The following is a 20,493-nucleotide window of genomic DNA, read 5'->3' on the forward strand; positions in this document are numbered from 1 at the left end:
TGAAGAATTGTCCAGAAGGACCCTGAGGTGTGCTAGGGCTGCTGGGCACCCACCTGCCCAGCCTTGTCCCTTGGCTGGGACCAGAGTCAGTGGGGAAACTCCATTCAGAGGGTGAGAGGCTATTAAATTTCCAACCTGGCTGAGTAGGGGCTTTCCACATTCCCCGGGTCACTGGAGGCCTGGCCTCCGACACCATGGCCGCATCTGGGTAGCAGGACCCTCTCTCTGGCAGCACCAGGTCAAGGGTGCAGGGAAGGGCGGGCTGAAGCGGCCAGGAGGGGAGCGCAGCTGCTGCTGGGTCCTGCAGTTCCCAGGCGCCGCCTCACTTCGGAAGCCCTTTCGCTCTGAGGCGTCTCTCTGTTCTCCAGGGGCGGCCACACTGTGGGGTCAGGCAGGTCAGCGCTTCCCCCAGCTGAGGAGAGCTCGAAAAGAGCCCCACGGCAGCAGCGGCTCTCAGGTGAGACAGAAGGCAGGGCACCGCCGGGCGAGCATGCGCGGTGGTGGGCGGCGGGATGCTCACAGCCCGCAGCCCCCAGCCCTGCCCCGTCCCTCCCAGCGCCAGGACGCTGGCTTTTCTGTCACCAGGCCTCAGCTCCGTCGTCGTGGTAGGGCCGGGCTGGCCTGGGCCTCAGTTGATGCAGAGGCCCAGCCCTCGGTCCTCCACACATTCCCAGCAGTCTCTCTCAGAAGTAGTCTCTTCCGTGTATTCCCTGGACTTTTTTGGGGTTTTTTTGTTTGTTTTGCATTTAGTTTATTCTGCGTTGGTTTTTAGCCACCTGTGAGAATGGCAGTATATCCTCGTGGCCTCTGGAGGCAGAAGGACCTGATCCAAACCCTGGCCGGGCCACTTAGAGCCATAGGTCCTCAAGCAAATTTCTGGCCCTTCCTCTAAACCACTGTTTCTTTGTCTGTAAAATGGGGATAATACTACTACCTACCTCATGGGGATTTGTGAGATGGAATGAAATGATGCTTATAAAGCACTTGGCACATTTCCTACCACCAGGTTAGCACTCTACAAATGTTGCCCATGATGATTTAATCCAGCAAGCATCTCCAGGAGCTGGGAATGGAGACCGGTTACCAGGAGGCCAAATGTACGAGGCACTCTGAAACTAGAGATGCTCAGAAAATGCCATTCTGTGTCTGAAGATGATGGACAACTTAGTCGACTGCTTGAGTTTTCCTGGGTGCAAGCACCATCAAATACAGTTTGTGGAAGCATTACTGATAAGATACACTGCTGGCACTTAGGAGCCATTCACTCTAAAACCTGAGCCATGAAAGAAATGTTTAATAATGACTATGAGCATCTATTTGTATGTGACAGCATTTAAACTTGGACATATTTTAGGTAATACACTTAAAAATCATTTACATACTGACGATGTAAATGATTTTACTCATTTCATGACATGAACAGAAGGATCTTCTAATAATTTTTACAATGAACATAGGGATTCCGGGCAAGTGGAGACAAAGAGAAATAACACCGTTCTTGCCCTTAAGTTCATGCTTTAGTAGAGACAACAAATACATATTTGCAAGTTCCAAAATCCTGTTTTAATTTATACCACGGCTCAAAAATTGAACCCTAAATCTGCCCACAGATCTTCTGCTTGGCCACACAGAGGTTTGTAAAATCTAAATTGGAAGATCTTTACTGGGGCATGAATGCTGCAGTTCAGCACAGCCCCCACCACTCCCAACACTTTTTTTACACACTGGCACTGCCTCCAGGACTCAGAGAGCTTTTGAGTTGGCAAGGAGAATCTGTACTTTTCTAAGTATGCTTTTGGCCAAAAGCAATGCAATGTGAACCCAATAAACTGCAATCCGAAGACACACTGAGGCACGTGTAATGCCATAAACTGTTATGGGCAGCTTTTGAGAGCCAGGCATTGTGGTCAGTTCCAGGAATACAGAGATCAAAAGTAAAGATTAAAGATTCCTATTCTATAAGCACGGAAGATACGGAAGTGACAAAGGAACCAAATGAAAGTGGGGAATATTGAAAAGAGGATGTTACATGGTAAGAATATATATCTAGAGAATTAAAGTTTGCTAATTGTAGGCAAAAAGTAAATTCTTTAGGGGGAAAAAACATTCCTAGAACAGAGACGAATCACTGACATTGATTGAGTTCTTACCATTTGCCAGAGTCTGCTCTAAGCATTTTACATGGCTGATGCTCATAATGGGTAGGAACTATGGTATCCCCATTTTACAGATGAAGAAATAAAGGCACAGAAAGGTTCATTACCAAAGTCACAGTATAGCTGGTAACTGGCAGAGCCACAGCTAGAACCAGGCAGTCTGGCCACCAAGGCTCACACTCTTAGCCACTATTTTATGCTTCATCCCAAGAATAACCTACCACTAGGCTGTATTGACTTCTTGCAAATATCCTTTAGGAATCAAAAATTTTACTTTTACAGTTCAAGGTTCATCAAGCCAATTCTTGCATGATATTTAGTATCATGAGATAAATTACTTTGTCCAAGAATAAAAGTGGAACATGTATAAATGACAGGTGTGGTTTTTCAGCTAATGGAAATTAATAAATTTGGCATTTTAGTTTATAAATCAGTGTCTTGTAAGCTTAGTGTGAATCAATTCCCCAAATTTCATTCACTCTTGCACTGTGCTGAGAAAAACCAAGCTTCCTCAGGTGATATGTATGTACATTAAAGTTTGAAAAGCATTAGCTATAAGATATAAATGGGATAAGACATCTGCCTTTAACCAGTGTCCCTAGCCCACTAATGAGAAAAAAACCTTTTTGAGCACATACAAATTTACTTATGTATTTAACTAGTCATTCATAAATTTCATACACACTACTATATTATCATATTTAATATTTAATAAGATGTACACAAAATATACATTTTGAAATTTTTCAATAGAGAATGAAATAGACATTGCATTGTCCCCAGTGGATCATCTTGCACTCTTGCTGGGATACCTATACTCCCCTTTTTGGAATCTACCTACCTTAGATCAAAGATCTTATCTAAGGGTTGGACCATCTAACTCAGACTAGTGTGCTCCAATCATCAAAGACTATCAAGAATAACTTCCATACTTAAAGGAAACACTGTGTATTGTTACTTCCTTGACAAAGCCCACCAGAATGCATCTAAGAGCAAGGATCTTGGGAAATCTGTGTCCGAATAATGTTTTAAAATAGTTCAAGCCTGTTCTTATATGCCCTAGTTTACCAACATTCTCTAGTTATCCAACAAACATGAATTATGCTTGGCTGCTTCATCTTTCAGTGCTGGGCAAGTGGAAGAAACTGGAAAAATACTTGTTAACCACACAACTGGCTTCCAGCCAAAGTGGGAAGACGATCTTTGTTCTCCGGTTTAATACTAAATATCCAGATCTTCCCCTTCACTGGGCTCTTCTTCTCTAAGACTCAGATTACCCAGAGGCAGCATGCTGAGTACAGCAATATCTCTTCTTGCCCAGAATTCTATTGAGCAGAACATGAATTCAGCTACCTGTCCTATATGATTCAGAGATTCAAGATTTTTGCCAAAATGACTTATCCTTGGAGCCCTAAGCTGCCATGCCAGAAACTCAACAACCCTGTGGCTGCCCTGGCTGGCCCTGAGAGGAGCCCTGGCCACACGGAGAGACCACACGTAAGCGCTCAGGCCCAAGCCAACATCAGCCACCAGACATGTGGTAGAGACACCTCCAGATGATTCCAGCCCCCGTCTGTTGAGTCACCCCAGCTGACAAGTCTTTCCAGCTGAGCCTAGACATCATGGAACAGAGAAAAAGCTACCCCACTATGCCTGTCTGAATTCTTAACCCATAAAATCCATGAGCATAATAAAATGGCTGTTGTAGGCCACTAAATGTTAGGGTGGTTTGTTACACAGCAATAGTAACAGTCTCTGTGAGATTCTAAAGTGCTCTCTGAATTATCACAGAAAGACGACATTCTGTTTAGTGTTAAATGGCCTTATTTATTTTCTAATTAAAGACAACCAGGCAGTCATTTATGTACAATATATAGGGAATTCTCTTATGAGATTACTTACTAAACCCCATCATCATTTCCTTTGTGTGCCAGCAAACAGCCAATTACTATATTTGCAGAATAGTGGCAGTGGTCACTTTACTGGCCCCTGAAAAGCAACTCTTTATTTCTGTCTCCTCTCTCAGAAATAAACTGGCTGATGATGTTATTACATTGCTCCTCCTTCTCCAGCTCTTTCCCTTCTCTCTATTGCTCAGGCCAGGAACTCAGGAGTCTTTCTTAGCAACTCTCTCTTTCTTGCCCCTCGTATTTAACTCATCAGCAAACCCCGAGCAATTTACCTGCATGGTATACCTGGAAGCAAACCGTGGCTCACCCTGTGAGTACATGGTGGCCTGACCACTGCCACCATCCTACTGCAGGCACGTCATTTCTGCCCTGACCCTAGCCATGATCTCCCCATCGGTCTCAGTCTTTTCTTTACACAACACCCAAAGTGACTTTCTAAAATATTCACCAGAACCTTTTGCACTTAGATGAAACTCAAACTCCTCACTGGGTTCTGATGACCTAGCCCTGCCTTGTCCCCTCTCCAACCTGCTTTTCCTGTACTCTCTCTCTCTCTCTCTTTCTCACTCTCCTGCAGTGACACCGGCCTCTTTCAATTCTGGGAACTTGCCAACTCTCTCCACCCACCCCTTACGGCTTTTATCCAGCCTGAAACATTCCCTCTACCTTCTCACAGCCCCAAGTCTTAGCTTAAATGTCACAGCCACCTCAGAGAGCTCTTTCCTGACCACCTTTTGTTCAGTATCATAGCACACTGTTGGCTACCTTTATAGCAGTCTTCTCAGTTTATAAGTACCTATTGATTCACTTCCCCTACCTGCTTACTGCCTGTCTCTCCACTACACAGTAAGCTCCTGAGGCAGGGACCAGGCCTGTGTCTACAGCCAATGCAACCCCAGCACCTCGCATAGTGCCTGGCACCTAAATTCGATCAGCATATGTTGAATGAGTACATTTATTTGCACATTGTATGGCAGTGGACTGTGGTATTCTTTGCCCTCACCCCTAGACATTTTGTTTTCCCTTCAGTTTGGTTGTGGACCAGTGGTTCTCCAAGTGATTCTCCTCAACTAGCAGTAGCATCACATGGGAACTTAGTAGAAATGCAGATTATTAGGCCCCACCCTGGACCTTCCATATCAGAAACTCTAAGGGTGAAGCCCAGCAATCTGTATTTTAACAAGCCCTCCAGGATTCTGATGCAACTCAAGTTCAAGAACCACTGCCATAGACTATTCCAGAGACTCTCTACAACAATATGTCTCAACGTGTACTTCACTAGTTCTGAAGGATAGTCCCAGGCATTCAGTTAAAATTAAAAAAAAAAAAAAAAAATAGGGAGGCATTCAAAGTCAACTAATGTTGAGAAACACTGTGTTGAAGAAGGTTAAACAAATTTCCTTACATAGGGAATTCTCAGATCCTTTAATATGGCAATGTGCCTTGTAAATCACTAGAACACAAAGAAATTTGTGGTAGAAGTGCTTCCCAATTTTACTTGGCCACAAAACTTTTTTTTTTCCCATCTAAACACTTGTCAGACTTGTTCTGGACTCTGAGAAATATGCTTTGGAAAATGCTGTCTAATGTAGTCTTCCCTAGAGAAAATCTTTCTAACACCATTCCAATTCATTGTGCCTACAGTCATATTAATAATGTCTGAGTCACTGGCAGCAACGGCTTTAAGCTTTGTGCAACTTTATCTCTTTTGATCTTAGTCTTAAAAATAAAATGCATAATATTAAGCACATTCCCATCTAGATCTTTTTAATATCAGTACAAAGAAATCTGATCTTTGTAAAAGTCTGAAATGTTTATGGAGGCAAATGTGGAAGGGTAGAAAATGGTGGCAATTTCAAGTTGAATTAGAAAGAGAAGCCGTTTAGGGTCTCTTGTCCTGTATTGGAGTAGGCAGCAGTGAGATTAGCTATTTCAATTGTAGAAGTTTCTCTAATGAGCATCAGAGAACCACATTCATGTGTGGGGCTCTGGGAAAGCTTTGGTTTTCTTCCCCAGTTTACAGGATTGGAGAGGTGAAGATTCCCTGATCATGGAGTGGCAAACTGTGCAGGTGACTGAAAAATTATTGGTCCCAGCTGACAATCAGTAGCCTTGAGAAGGCTAAGCCAGCTTGGAAATAGGAAGTTAAGATATTCACATCAACACCCAATGTTTACTTAATCAGAGCTAATGATTAGTTTCTTAATGAAATTTTACAAGCTCAGCTGAACACAGAAAACATTTGCTTCCCTAAAAGCAAATAGGTTTGTTTGTTTGTATTGTAATCAGACATCTGGAGCACAGAAGACGCCCCAACCCTCAGGAGTTTGGAGGCAGATCCGTTCAGAGACTTCCAAACTTTCTGTGAAGATGAGGGTGGTCATGAAGATGGCAGAGGGAGGCTGGTGACCAACAAGTTTTGAAACAGCAGGATGTAATGCCACAGACTCTGCCATAAACCTCGGGCACTTGTGCTAACCACAACAGCTCTCACATACAGGCATGAATGACCAAAGGAGCTAATATAGTCAGTGGTGATTCCAGAATGTCTGTTTGGGAGGGCTTTGGGATGACAGACTAGATGACAGTCTAACTGGAACTACTTTTGCATTTCAGGCAGGCTGTTCTTACTTAGGTCATGTGTTAAAATTCAATATAGTAAAATTTAAAATTCAGTAAAACAGGCAAGGGAAGGATGAGTAGGTAGAGCACAAGAGAATTTTAGAGCAGTAAAACTATTCTGTACAACACTACAATGGTGCATACATGTCATTACACATTTGTCAAAACTCATAAAAGGTACAACACCAAGAGGGAACCCTCAGGTAAACTATGGACTTTGGGTGATAATGATGTGTCATTATAATGTGCCATGATGAGGTTCATCGATTGTAACAAATGTACCACTCTTGTGTGGGATGTTGATAGTGGGGGATGGATTATATGCAATGGGGGGGGGAGACAAGTGGTTATATGAGAACTCTCTATTTTCTGCTTAATTTTGGGGTGAACCTAAAACTGCTGTTAAAAAATAAAGTCTAATTCTAAATATTCTATAAAGGAAAAAGTTTCTGAAGATGCATTTAGTTATATTTAAGGTAAGATTAAGAAAATATTAATTGCCCAAATAAAAAATTACTATTATTATCATTATCATTACCATTATTATTATTAGTGGCTTGAAGCAGTGGTAGATGAAGGTGGTGGGTGGGCTTAAAAGCTCACCTGCACCCCCCAACCGTGCCCGCCCATGCACTCCCTGACACTGCTGCTGAGTGGAGTGGTCTAGTGCTCAGAGTCCTGGTCACACAAGGAATGTGCAGCAATGCAGCATTTCTACTTCTATTGCAGCACTGATACTTCCTTTATTATCTTGGTTTATAAATCTGTCTCACCCACCTGATTATGTGATGGGGGGGCAGAAACCCTGTCCTATTCGTCTTATAGCTCTAAACCCTGACACAGTGCCAGGAACATGATAGATGCTCAATAAATGTCTGCTGATGGAATAGAAGTGAAATGGCCACGGTTAAATAGATAATTGAACTGCCACGTGTGTTTTTAATACTTTCAATACTCAAATTTAATATAATTTGAGGAAATATGCTAATTGAATTTATTAATACACATTAAAAAGACCTGTTTTGAAATTGTTAAGTGGCTAACTAAAGTCTGACTGTATCTTTAGAAACAAGATATTCAGCGGGGCGCAGTGGCTCACGCCTGTAATCCTAGCACTCTGGGAGGCCGAGGCGGGCGGATTGCTCAAGGTCAGGAGTTCGAAACCAGCCTGGGCGAGAGCGAGACCCCGTCTCTACTATAAATAGAAAGAAATTAATTGGCCAACTAATATATATAGAAAACATTAGCCGGGCATGGTGGCACATGCCTGTAGTCCCAGCTACTCGGGAGGCTGAGGCAGGAGGATCGCCTGAGCCCAGGAGATTGAGGTTGCTGTGAGCTAGGCTGACGCCACGGCACTCACTCTAGCCTGGGCAACAGAGTGAGACTCTGTCTCAAAAAAAAAAAAAAAAAAAAAAGATATTCATAGTACAGCCCCAAGATAGATTTCTATAAGCAAAATGCAAAGCAGGATCAATCATGTGATCTTTCTAGAAAAGTTTCACATTTAGCCAAGGACTACTGAGTCATTATTCAAAATTATGGGTGATAAAATCTTCCTTAACTTTTTCAGTTCTATCTGCAATTGTATCTACAGAATAGTCAAAATTCTTTCTAAATAAAACTTTGTCCTCTAGCAAGCATTCTTTTAATAGGAAGCTCAGAAAAAGGATATTTAAATGTGTACTAAAGAAAACCCAGGCACTGCAGTTCTTCTGTACCTATATTTGAATTAAAGTTGTCATGTTATAGCAAAAACAGACTTCCCTGACATTTTGGATCTTGTCAAAAGCCAAGGTCTGAACATTGCTTTAGTGCATCTTGACTTATTTGTTCTCTAGTTAGTTTCCCCTGCTTGAGACAAAAACCATCAAGGTTTTCTAATATGGGAGAACTATATATTGAAATATATTATTCATTTCTGAGGGAATTCTATTTTTAACATACTAAGAACAAAATCACGATTCCTTGAAAAAGAATTTTATAATTAAATGTATTCGATGGTGCTGAGTAAAATTCACTCTCTAAAAATACAACTTACAATGATTTTATTTTTCTCATTAAAACTTATACATGGTCCCCTTTCTAACTCATTTTTTTAAAGTGTACAATTTAATAAGTTTTTGAAATTTTTAACTGTGGTAAAACATATGTAACATAAAATTTACCATCTTAATCATTTTTTAACCCATTTTTATTACTGGCACAATTGTTAACACAGGTCAGAGAGCTCAGAGAGCCCAGGACAAAAGAAGAGTGATATAGCTGTGATTAAAAAGCTCTGACCAATCCCAGCACTTTGGGAGGCCAAGGCAGGAGGATCACTTGAAGCTAGGTGTTCGAGACCAGCCTACGTAACATAGTGAGACCCTGTATCTAATAAAAAAATTTAAAAATTAGCCTGGCATGGTGGCACATGCCTGTAGGCCTAGCTACTTGGGAAGCTGAGGTGGGAAGATCGCTTGAGCCCAGGAGTTTGAGGTTGCAGTGAATTATGATTGGGCCGCTGCACTCCAGCCTGGGTGACAGAGCAAGACTCTGTCTCAAAAAAAAAGAAAGAAAAGAAAAGAAAAATATATCTGACCAAGAATGGACCCACTGTGATAAAATCCTAGAAGCAATGTTGTAGGAATATGAAATATATGACATAAATGCTTGTGTATCCACATAGATACATCTCAAACATATAATGTTGAGTGGAAAAAAGCGAGTTACAGAGGATGCAAACTGTTTCATATGTGATGTTTTTAAAGACACACAACACCATCTATTGTTTTAGCATATACATGAATACACATAGAATTAAGGATATAAATAAGATTGGAGTACATAAAGACAAGGATAGGGAGGTCACAAAAAACTTCAGGACAGTGGTTCCTTTTGGGGAGAGAGGCAGGGAGGGAGAGGATGGGTCAGGGAGACTAAAATAGGCTCCAGCCCTGCTCAGCCGCTTCTAGTCTGTGCGGGCGCTGCTATAGGTGCAGGCGACTCAACTGTGAGCAAACCCACGACAATCCTCATGGGGCTGTCAAGTTAGCGGAAGGAGAGAGAAGACAAATGAATTCACTGCACATGTCAGGTGGTGCAATGCTAGGAAGAAGAGGTTCGGGGCTGAAGGAGGGCTGCTGTCTTACATGGAAAGATCAAGGGAGGTGTCCCAGATGAGGAGATATTAATGCAAAGACATGAGTGACACATGGGCATGAGTACATATTTATATGGGGAGAGACCTCTAAATCTATCAAATTTTATAATGGTACATTTTAAGTAAACATGGCAAAGTGCTAACACTTATTCAATCTCAGTGGTGGGCTTATGGCTGTTTTCTGAATGTGTGGAAATTTTTATAATAAAAAAGAAGATTAAAAATAAAAGCCCACTGCCATCAATTACTGAAAGATTAGGAGACAGGATGGCAGACACCTCCGATCCCTTCCAAATGGAATATCTTGAGCCTGTGACTGCAGGTTCTATTTCTTCAGGGGTCCTGTACATATTGGGGCCTCTTCAGAAATCGCCAGTAATGGACAATACTGCCCAACCATTAGGCCACGCTTGCTCGCTTCCTGGCTTGTCTATCTGTCTATCTACCACCTTTGCTTCCCAAGTAAAATGCATACCTGTTCAAACACTGAGGGCCCCCTATTTGAAAGGGTCAAGGTCAGAAGATGAAGGGTCAATCTAACATGTGTGTTCTAAATAGGAGGAAAAGCATATATACAAAGCAAGTGAGGACACAAGGTATAAATCACCCTGATGACAAAAGACAGGACGTCTGTGAACTGCAGGAAAAACACACGGTGTCTGTACCACTGAGCTTGAGAGCTGCCATTTATTACCTACTGCGGTGTCACCCTCCTCTCTCCCTCCCCTAGAGAAGGGGATATGGTGTCTTAGTAATGTTCTATTCCCAGGTGTTCAGCAAAGCGGAAAAATGTCACAGCTACGTGATTCCTTCAAATGCTGTTTTGAGATAACATAAATTGTCTAAAAGAGTATGTAAGAAAGTATATGGGGCATCAGCTCTAGTGCTGTATCTATAATAGGTCTTTAATGAATATTTGGTGAATGAATGAATGTACGTGAGGTTATCAATAACAATATTACATGAATGATATTTTTTTGTTCTCAGAGCATTTCTTAGGTCACAAAAGGCTCTCATATGCCATGGCAGAAACTGTTGGTTTTCCCCAACATCTCTCTTTCTTTCACAATAGAAACCCTGATTTTTTGCTGAGTAAATAACCACTTGGTGTGGTTCTTGGATAATACATAAGCAATCATGTCCTTAGTGGAAGTGTCCTTAAAGAGGGGGAGCATACCATTCTTCTACCTTCCTCCTTCCTTCCTACCTTTGCTAGCTGGAATTTGGATGTGATGGCTGGTGCTCAAGTGGCCATTTTGGACAATGAGAGGGAAGCCATGTACCAAGGATGGCAGCACAAAAGGAAACACTGACTGGATGGTGACACTACAGAGTCACCAGTTCTAGACAGCCTATCTCTGGGCTTGTTGTACATGGGAAATAAACAGACTTCATTTTACTCAAAACTATTAATACTATCATCTCATCTCCCTAACCACACTTAATAAAAAGTTTATCATCATGTCCATTTTATAGAACTAAGGCCTTTGGAGGCTAGCTGGCTTGCTCAAGGACACACAGAACCCAAGGCTTCTGTCGTCAAGCCAAGCCCAGTGCTCTTTTCACTATAGCCATAGTTACATTTTGATGTGACTGATATGGATTATTTACCAACAAATAAAATACATTGAGCAGGGACGTACAGGCTTGGTTGTGAAGGAATATCAGAAACTGAATATGTGTATGTGAGGGACAGGGAAAGCCAGAAAGAAGTTAAAGAAGAGAACTAAAGGAGAAGAAAGCAGCCTGTGTTATATTCAGAATGACTTTAAAAAATACTAAGCGAGAAACCCATACATCCTGTCCTACACTGCCAGGAATAGCCTTTGGAGCAGAAAGTTAGCAAGTGACCTGATTGTAACCAGCTACGTACCCCCTTGGTAAAAAAAAATCTCACCTCTACCCCACCAGGTTTCTACCTTAATTGATTAACATATACATTTAGGGTCTTAGCATTTTTTTTTTCTTTTAGTCAGTGTTTCAAGGTTGTGATGATAATACATTTACAAAACTACAGTTGGAAGGCCCTCTGGCTGTCATAATTATATAGTTATTTAATGTTTGAAACCTAAAGCAAGAGATCCTTGGTAAAAATCAGGGCCAGAAGCACTAATTGCTCTAAAATATACTTTATATCCTTTTAATTTAAGTATGTCTTTTAGGAATAATGTGAGTATGTGGTTACCTCCACCCAATTCATTTTAAAATATATGAGTTATCACTTTTCCACAAAACTTCTTAAAATTTTTCTGATTAAAATATATTCTCATTATAAAAGAAATTGGAAAATTTGGAAAATAAATGGTATCTGGAAACTTTTACTTGATTTTTACGCTAATCAAAATAATAATTCTTTTACCATAATTTATGATGTGAAATGTGTTTCATATACCTAAATTAAAAGGCATTAGATTTTATGATATTGTAATCTAGAATCTCATCCATATACATTTTCAGTCTTCAATATCAAAAAAAGGGGGACCCCTTGAACTTATTCCAAAAGGGGGAGGCATGATGGTAGAAAAAAAAGAATTTACTAAGATAGCAACACCACTTCCTGAGTCCCTTGAAATGTGACGAAAGATGGGAACTTTCATCACACTGAAAGTTCACTATGGACAATAAGAACCATGCCATTGAAATGTGCTCTACACCTATTCAAACAAATACAATGAGTGTGTTTTAAAAGTCAAATCCTTATACTAAATATAAGCAATTTTGAAAGCTTGATTTGTTGGCTTTCTTGTGATTGTGTGTTTATATAAATTTGTTTTTACCATTTATAAATATAATACATGCTCAGTGCAAAAAATTTTAATAATACAAAAGGAATTTTTTAAAAAAGCTAAAATCCCACTACCCAGATTCAACTATAATGAACCTTTTAGAGAACATTCTTCTATACCTCTTCTTATCTACTTATATATACATGATAAATACTTTTTGACAACTTTCACTGAAAACTATTGATATATCTTGAAGATCTTATGCTTTAATAATATATGTAATAAATACATATACACATAAATACACGTAAATACAAATCACCCTTTTTTAAAGACAGCATGATATAACCACATATGGATGTACTGTAATATAGTTAAGAAATAACCAGCCAGGCATGGTGGCTCACACCTGTAATCCTAGCACTTTGGGAGGCGGGGGTGGGGGAAGGATCACTTGAGGCCAGGAGTTTGAGACCAACCTGAGCAAGGGTGAGACCCCATCTCTACAAAAAAAAAAAAAAAATAGAAAAATTAGTCGGGCTCAGTGGTGCACACCTGTAGCCCCAGCTACTTGGAAGGCTGAGGCAGGAGGATCACATGAGCCCAGGAGTTTGAGGTTGCTGTGAGCTAGGCTGATGCTATAGCACTCACTCTAGCCTGGACAACAAAGTAAGTCTCTGTCTCAAAAAAAAAAAAAAAAAGAAAGAAAGAAAGAAAGAAGAAAGAACCTACCAGCTATTTTCAATTTCTTGTTATTATTAACATAAACTTCACAGCAACAAACATCTTTTTGTATATATAGTTGACCAATCATTTTATTTAGGGTATATTCCCCTGTGTGGTGTCCATGCGCAGTTAGAATGCTGGCGCATACTGCCAAGCTCCCTCCAATGGGCGGTACAGATTATTTTCCCCAAAAAGGCATCAGAGCAGTTGAGCTCTGATTTTCACCTTTGCTGATCCGATGGGTAAAGAATGACACCACATGGTTGTTTTGTTTGAGTTCTTAGATATCAGGTGAGGATGAGATTGGGCACCTTTCCATATATTTTTTTTTTTTGCTATTTACATTTTTCCCTTAGTGAGTATGAACAGCCTCTGCATGTTCTTCGCCCCTTTCTCTATTTGGGTGTTTATCTTTTTCTAAATAATTTTAAGAGTTCTTTGTATGTTAGGAATATCAACATTTTCACAAATATTGTACATATATTTAGTTTATCTTTTAACCTTATTTATGATTCAATACATAGAAGTCTGTAGTTTTTATATATTTAAAGGTAATCCCTTTTCTAGCATGGTTTTTATCTTTGCTATTGTGCTTAAAGGTCTTTCTCCATGCTATGATTTCAAAAATATCTCCCCTATCTTGACAAAAAAAAAAAATTAGGTAAGGATTCAGCTTTATATTTTTACATCTGGCTAGCAGTTGTCACAACACTATTTGTTAGATAATCCACCTCCACTGCAGTGATTTAAAATGCTTACTTTATCCTAAGTCAAATGTCCATATACACTTGGTTCTAATTCTGAACTCTCTGGTCTGTTCCACTAGTTTGTCTATACCTGTGCCAGTAACACACTGTTTTGATTGCTATAGTTCTATAATTTGTTTGAATATATTACTATTTTGTGAAATTCTCCCCATATCAATTTTTTCTTTCAAAAATTTCCTAGCTAGTCTCACATGTTTATTCTTCTAGATAAAGTTCAGAATTACTTTGTCAAGTTTCCCCAACCCAACACCTACCACCCAATTCAACTGCACAGTATTTACAGATTAATTTCAAACAATTGCTGTCTTAATTAGTCTTCTTTCCATATAAGAGTAATGTGCCTTATTTATTCACATTGATATCCTCCCCCCAAATTGAATATCTAATGTGAAGAAAGGATCATATCACTGATTGTTCAAATTCTCAAGCTATTTACAAAATATATCTTCTAATTGCTAGATTTTTCTTTATACTGTAAAAATGTCTAGCAATTGCAAAATAATGCTAATGCCATATACTTGAAATGTTTCCATAGTTCCAGAATACCCATCTGTATCATGTAGAGGTTGCAGATTATATACCATTGTAAGATTTCTCTGTCTCAGAGGCTGGCTTTCCAGCCTCCACAGCCAGTGCTAGAGAAATTGGCCTCAAGCTGAACTTCCTCCATAAGATAATTAGTGGCAATGCTAACCAGACCTGCCTTCACACATTTTAAATGGCCATGAAGCTTGCTCAGTGCTGTCTGGAGTTCATAAATCATTCTCTACAGGACACAGGTCATGGCTTCCAAACTACAGCCTCACATCCTGGGCCGGGGTCCAATAAGGGGGGTGGATGGGATTGGGGTATGTGTGACTATATTGCCAGGCACGTGCTGAGAGATGGGCATCTACCCTCAGGACAAAAACCACCATTTCCAAGAATGGTGAAGGGACCACCAGCTTCCCTCCCTCCCCCGCCCGCTCCCACCAGTGAGCCAGAAATACTGTCAGCACTTGAAGAACACAGGTCACTGTGCTCCCAGCACACCAGGCTCTCAGCTTCAGGACCATGGCGTTCGCTCTCCAGATGCAAGTGGCCAGAGAAACCTTAAATTGCTGAATATTTGCTGTCCTCATCCACAGTTAGCAAAACGGTGGCCTGCAGGCTGGAGTTGGCCCACAGATGTGTTTTCTTTGGCCTGCACATTGTTGGATCATCTTTTGGAACCAGCATTTAACAATTTAGAGATTTCCTGTATTTTCTCTTAAAAACTTAAAAAGTCTGGGCCACACTGCGTCTGCATTCCCGCGCGGCGCTTGACGAGAGCTGAGCCACTCATCACACGCACTGACCGTGCACTTCTGTCATTTATGGGACGGTGAGTTTCCCACCTCTCCCTGCAGCTTCCTTCCTCCCAGCAGTTTCTGATTGAGGTCTAATTTAGAGGGTGCCCAGCTAACTAAGCCAGCAAAACAACTCAGGCCTTCATTCCCATAGCAAATTCTTTCTTAAAGAAGAAAAAAAGTCGAGTAGGATTAGGTTAGGAAAAATACATAACAATCTAGAAGCTTAAAAAGTCAGACTTTATAGTTTTCTATTTCTAATGTTTAAGGGAATTTGACATGAGAGAATCAAACTGAGAAAAATTTAGAGAACAATATTAAATTGATCACTCCAGGTTCTTTGGGGAGAGCCATTTTGAGTCCTCTTGGGTAGATTTTAAAATATAATCTATTTTTTAAAGTAATGCTACAATATCCCAACACAAACACACACACACACATAAATACCAACAAATTAGAAGTTTACTATTGTTAATTTGTCTTCTTTTAAAGTCCCCTCATCACATAATGTCAGTTTCTTTTTTTCCTACTTGGGTCTTGAGACTAGCAGACCACCATTACTTTAATTAATTCCTGAAGTAAAAAACTGAAGCTTTAACGGTTTTCACCCTTTTGTTTACTGTAAGTTCTTTACCGACATAAGCTTAGCTTTCACCTGAAGATTTATTCCATTATATTCACATATCATCCCTTCCCATCTTGGAACTGGAGAAAATAAGCAAAATACACCAATATATTGTGTCAAATCCTATTAGAGCAAATAATAAACCTTAAGAGCTTTAAAAAATTAGTTTGTGGTATAAAATAGATGGATTAAAATAATCAACCTGGGGACTACTCAACTGTAAAATAACTTTTTAAAAACTACTGAAACAAAATAAAATTGAGCATGCACGGAATACTAAATGATATTGAGGAAACATTGTTAATTCTACTTGGTATGATAATGGGTGTGTATGTGTATGCATATGTGTGTGTGTATTTGTGTTAGTGAAACTCTTTAAAAAGAAATAAACATCATGTGTTTGCTATCACATGAGACTCAAATCTTGGAACTATAGTCTTTCACTGTTGCAAGAGTCTTTAAACATCATCAAATCTAGGCATGGAAAGGGGGTTTCTAGTCTATATGCCAACCTCAATTTAATAGTGCAATCCTGAGAAATTTTTATTGAACTTTTCAATGGAAAAAAGTGCCATGAACCATTAGTGATGTTGGCCAAAGGCACAAAATAGGAGAATAGGGCCATATGTGCTAATATTAGTCACCTTGAGAATGTCCAGCCTAATGGTCTTTCGGGGAGCATATCACTTAGCAAGTCAACTTATCACTTCTTCAGACAGCTCTGTCTATTAAGCTATATCTATCTTCTGAGCTGAAATCCTATTTTCTGCAGCTTACAACCACATGACATAATGACAAGTCTAGTTCCCTTATAACTTGACAGTGTTAACTTGAACTGTTTGGGACAGCTCTCTCATCCTTTCCAAGTCTAAAACATCACCAGTCTCTTCAACCACTCCTCACATGGCATGGCTCCCTCCACATCTTTGTCACTTGCCATTGACAGGTGCCAATTTGTCTCTTCCCTCTTCCACTGTGGTGCAGTAAGTCTGTCCTCTTGATGTCAAGTTGTCATGACATAATCCCAAAGATGCCTTTATCCAGTTCAAATTGTGGTTCTCGGCACTCTTTGAAATTCTGAATTCAGGTGCTATTCTCCACCTTGAGCTCAGTTTGGTTAGTCAGATGGAGGCTTCTAAAATCTTTCTAACTATCAGCCATACCTGGGTCGATTTAAATGGATTTCAGAGTGTACAAAGGTCATCCCATATTTCCAGGCCCTGGCATGCCACTAGTCACAGAAACCTCAGAAAGACTCACAGCACCCCTCCTGGTCCTTCAGTGGCTCCCCAAATCAATCTAGAGATCTTCAATCTTACAAAGAGAAGTGCCAATCATACAACTGAGAACTGAAGGTCACTAACTACAACAGATACTTCCTCTGTTCAACAATTTGTCCTTGTTGGAAGAAATATAATATAGGTCAACACAAATTGGCTCAACAAAAGCAATAAAATGGGGTTGAGTCATTCACTCAACATGTGCTACAAGGACTGGACTAGGTGATTGAGCAAATGAGACCAAAAGAGATTGTAACCATGACATCAAGCACATACAGTCGTCCCTCGGTATACACAGGGGGTGGTTCCAGGGCCCCCATGTATGTCAAATTCCACACATACTCTACTCCCCCAGTGGGCCCTGTGGAACCCATATACACAAAAGTCTCTATATACATGGGTTTGACATCCCAGGAATACTATATTTTCTATGCATGTTTGGTTGAAAAAATCCATGTATAAGTGGACCTGCGCAGTTCAAGCCCACATTACTCAAGGGTCAACTGTAGTTCTTCAAAACTAAAACACAGATATAAATAACTCAAGCAGTCGTCAAAAGTGATCAGTGAGGTACAACAACTGTGGGAGCTGAGAGAAGAGGTAGGTTTCTTTGGCTGGTTGGGGGTGGGTGGTAGAGAAAACATCGGAAAGGAAGTGAGGATTAGGACAACTTAATGCCCTTTGCTAAAAACCACTTCCCCTAAACTACCTAACCCGCCCCAGCAAAGTGTTTAAGATGACACACCTGATGAGAGCATGGGGTCAAATGATCTCCTTTATATACTCCTGAGGGAGGGGGTGGGGGAGGTGAGGGGGAATTAAAAGAAGTGTGAGGGGAACCAGGCCTTCCTTGCACTCTTTCATTCATTCATTCAATCTCTCATGCATTCATCTATTCTTCTCCCTCCCTCCATCCCCTTCCCCAGCAGCCCACAAATACAAAGCAAATTCCTACGTGTCCCCAGGCCTCAGTTCAGGAATCACGGTATCAGATTCCCATGAATAACCTACCCCCTAGTAGCATGCATCTGGAATTTTCCCTTTCAAAAATGCATCACAGTGTGATTCCTCCTTTGTTGACCTCTCTGCCATGCTGTAGCAGCCCCGGGAGGGAAAGAGCTCATCGCTGTGTCCCTAGCACTTAGCACAGAGTCTCAGATCAATAAATAACTGTGGAATGAATAAGACACCTCACAGGCAAATAGTGGTATCACTGGAATTCCCTAGAATTCTGTAAGATGAAAACCTGATGTGGCCACAATTGCTAACTACTCACCAAAATCCATGTTCTCAGACTCTCTGGGGACACACAGCTACACTAAGTCCCCACCCTTCCTCGTAATCAGGTGTGGCTGAGTTCTGAGTTCTGGTCAAGGGAATATGACCAGAGGTGACCTATGCCACTTCTAAGCTGACCCGTAAAAATCCTTCTGTGCTTTTCCTCCATGCTCTTTTTGCCCTTTGTGTTGGCAGGACTGCAGACAACCTGTACGGGGATCTTAGAAATTGAATGTTGATACTTGGGACCCTGTGCAGAAAAGGGCCACCCCTCTGATCTGTTTATAGGAGAACTAAATGTCATGTATCGAACGTCCATTCATACACTTAGAGGTCTATGTGTTACAGTAGTTGATCTATGTAACTACTTCAGTGATACAGTTGGATTTAAAACTACAGTTAGTCTTTCCTAACCTTTACAAGCCAACAACTGTGTCACATTCCCAAAGGGAAATCAAGGCCATCCAGAGGCCACTACAATCTTTTCTGGTATGAGTGATGGAACAAAATTTCTATTTGCTCATAATTGCCAGAAAAAGATAGCAACTTGGCCCTAGGCTTGCCTGGGCTTGGTCCATAGCCACAACACCGGCTGGGTGGACTCTGCTGATGTCAGAACACTGGACAGCAAGCTTGCTTGCCTGGCCTCGTCTCAGAAGCACAGGTCACATCCCACAGGCTCTGGACAAATGCCCAGCTGCCTTCTTGAGTAGTCTGTCCCTGGCCTCCTTTGTGCTTGCCTTGCAAAAAAATGTCACAAAACATTGTCCTATTGTTTTCAGTGCCAGTAGGGGAGAAGCTGCCAAAAGCTTTTGCAAAAAACCACACCAACCTGCAATGCCATGGGACAACAACCACACCAAATGACTCTCCTTTGGAATAAAGCATTCAGCCAACAGGATAGGGATACACCTTTAGACATAATTCACTTTCCTGTGGCAAAGCTCCTCTTAGACTGAAGATGTATTTGATGCTTTCTGTTGTTTCTACCTAACACTAGACATTTTAAAGAGAACTCCTCTCCCTGGTACACTTGAGTTTTTTGCAATTGAAGTACATTAAGAGAATTAGTAGTATGTACTGTAGGTAATTGCTTGTTCAATCCAGGTCTAGAAAATTATGAAAAATTTTGAAAATTATGAAAAAGGTAAATCATTGACTTGATCTTTTTTTCCTTTTTTAATTGCAGGTTGGTTGGTTTGTTACAAGACCTTCCAGACTCAATGGTTCTTAATCTTTTGGAGGTCACAGATCCTTTTAAGGATCTGATGAAATGCCTTTTCACAGAAAAATATATATGTGCACAAGTGCACACATTTATTACTTATGACTTCAGAGGGTACATGAAATGCCTAGTTCATGTATTGATCCCAGGTTCAGGGACCTTCTAGGACATGGCTCAGCAATTTTTTTCTCTAAGGAGCCAGACAGTAAATATTTTTGGCTTTGTGGACCACCTATAGTCTCTGTCACAACTACTCCACTCTGCTGTTGTGGTACAAGTGCAGCCACAGATAACATGTAAATGAATGAGCATGGCCATGTTCCTACAGTGTTTTATTTGTGAACACTGAAATTTGAATTTTGTGCCATTTTCACATCACAAAACATTATTCTTATCTTGACTTTTCCCAACCGTTTAAAAAATAAAAACCATTTTTAGCAGGCAGCCTGTAGAAAAAAAATGTATTTCGGACCATAGGTTGCCAACCCCTGCTGCAAGGCATGGGTTCTAAATATCACATCTTTATTTTCACTGACTTCTAATTGAAAATTACATTTCCTTCCATTATGAATATAGGCAACAAACCACAGCAGCATCAGCAGTACCTCGATTTCTTCTGTCACCAATAGAAATCACAGGTATATTCATATCACATTAACAGTTGTTGCAGACAACTCAAAATATTTATTATGCTCATCACTAATT

The 20,493-nt window shown here is 40.5% G+C and overlaps 1 protein-coding gene across 5 annotated transcripts in view; it reads right to left on the minus strand.

The window, feature by feature from the left end:
- The window catches only part of ANKRD44 (ankyrin repeat domain 44), a 286,791-nt gene that overhangs the window by 155,613 nt on the left and 110,685 nt on the right, over nucleotides 1-20,493 (minus strand). The gene's annotated exons all lie outside the window — the stretch shown is intronic.

Source organism: Microcebus murinus, chromosome 8 (assembly GCF_040939455.1).
Source record: "Microcebus murinus isolate Inina chromosome 8, M.murinus_Inina_mat1.0, whole genome shotgun sequence".
In the NCBI taxonomy this organism is placed as follows: Eukaryota; Metazoa; Chordata; class Mammalia; order Primates; family Cheirogaleidae; genus Microcebus; species Microcebus murinus.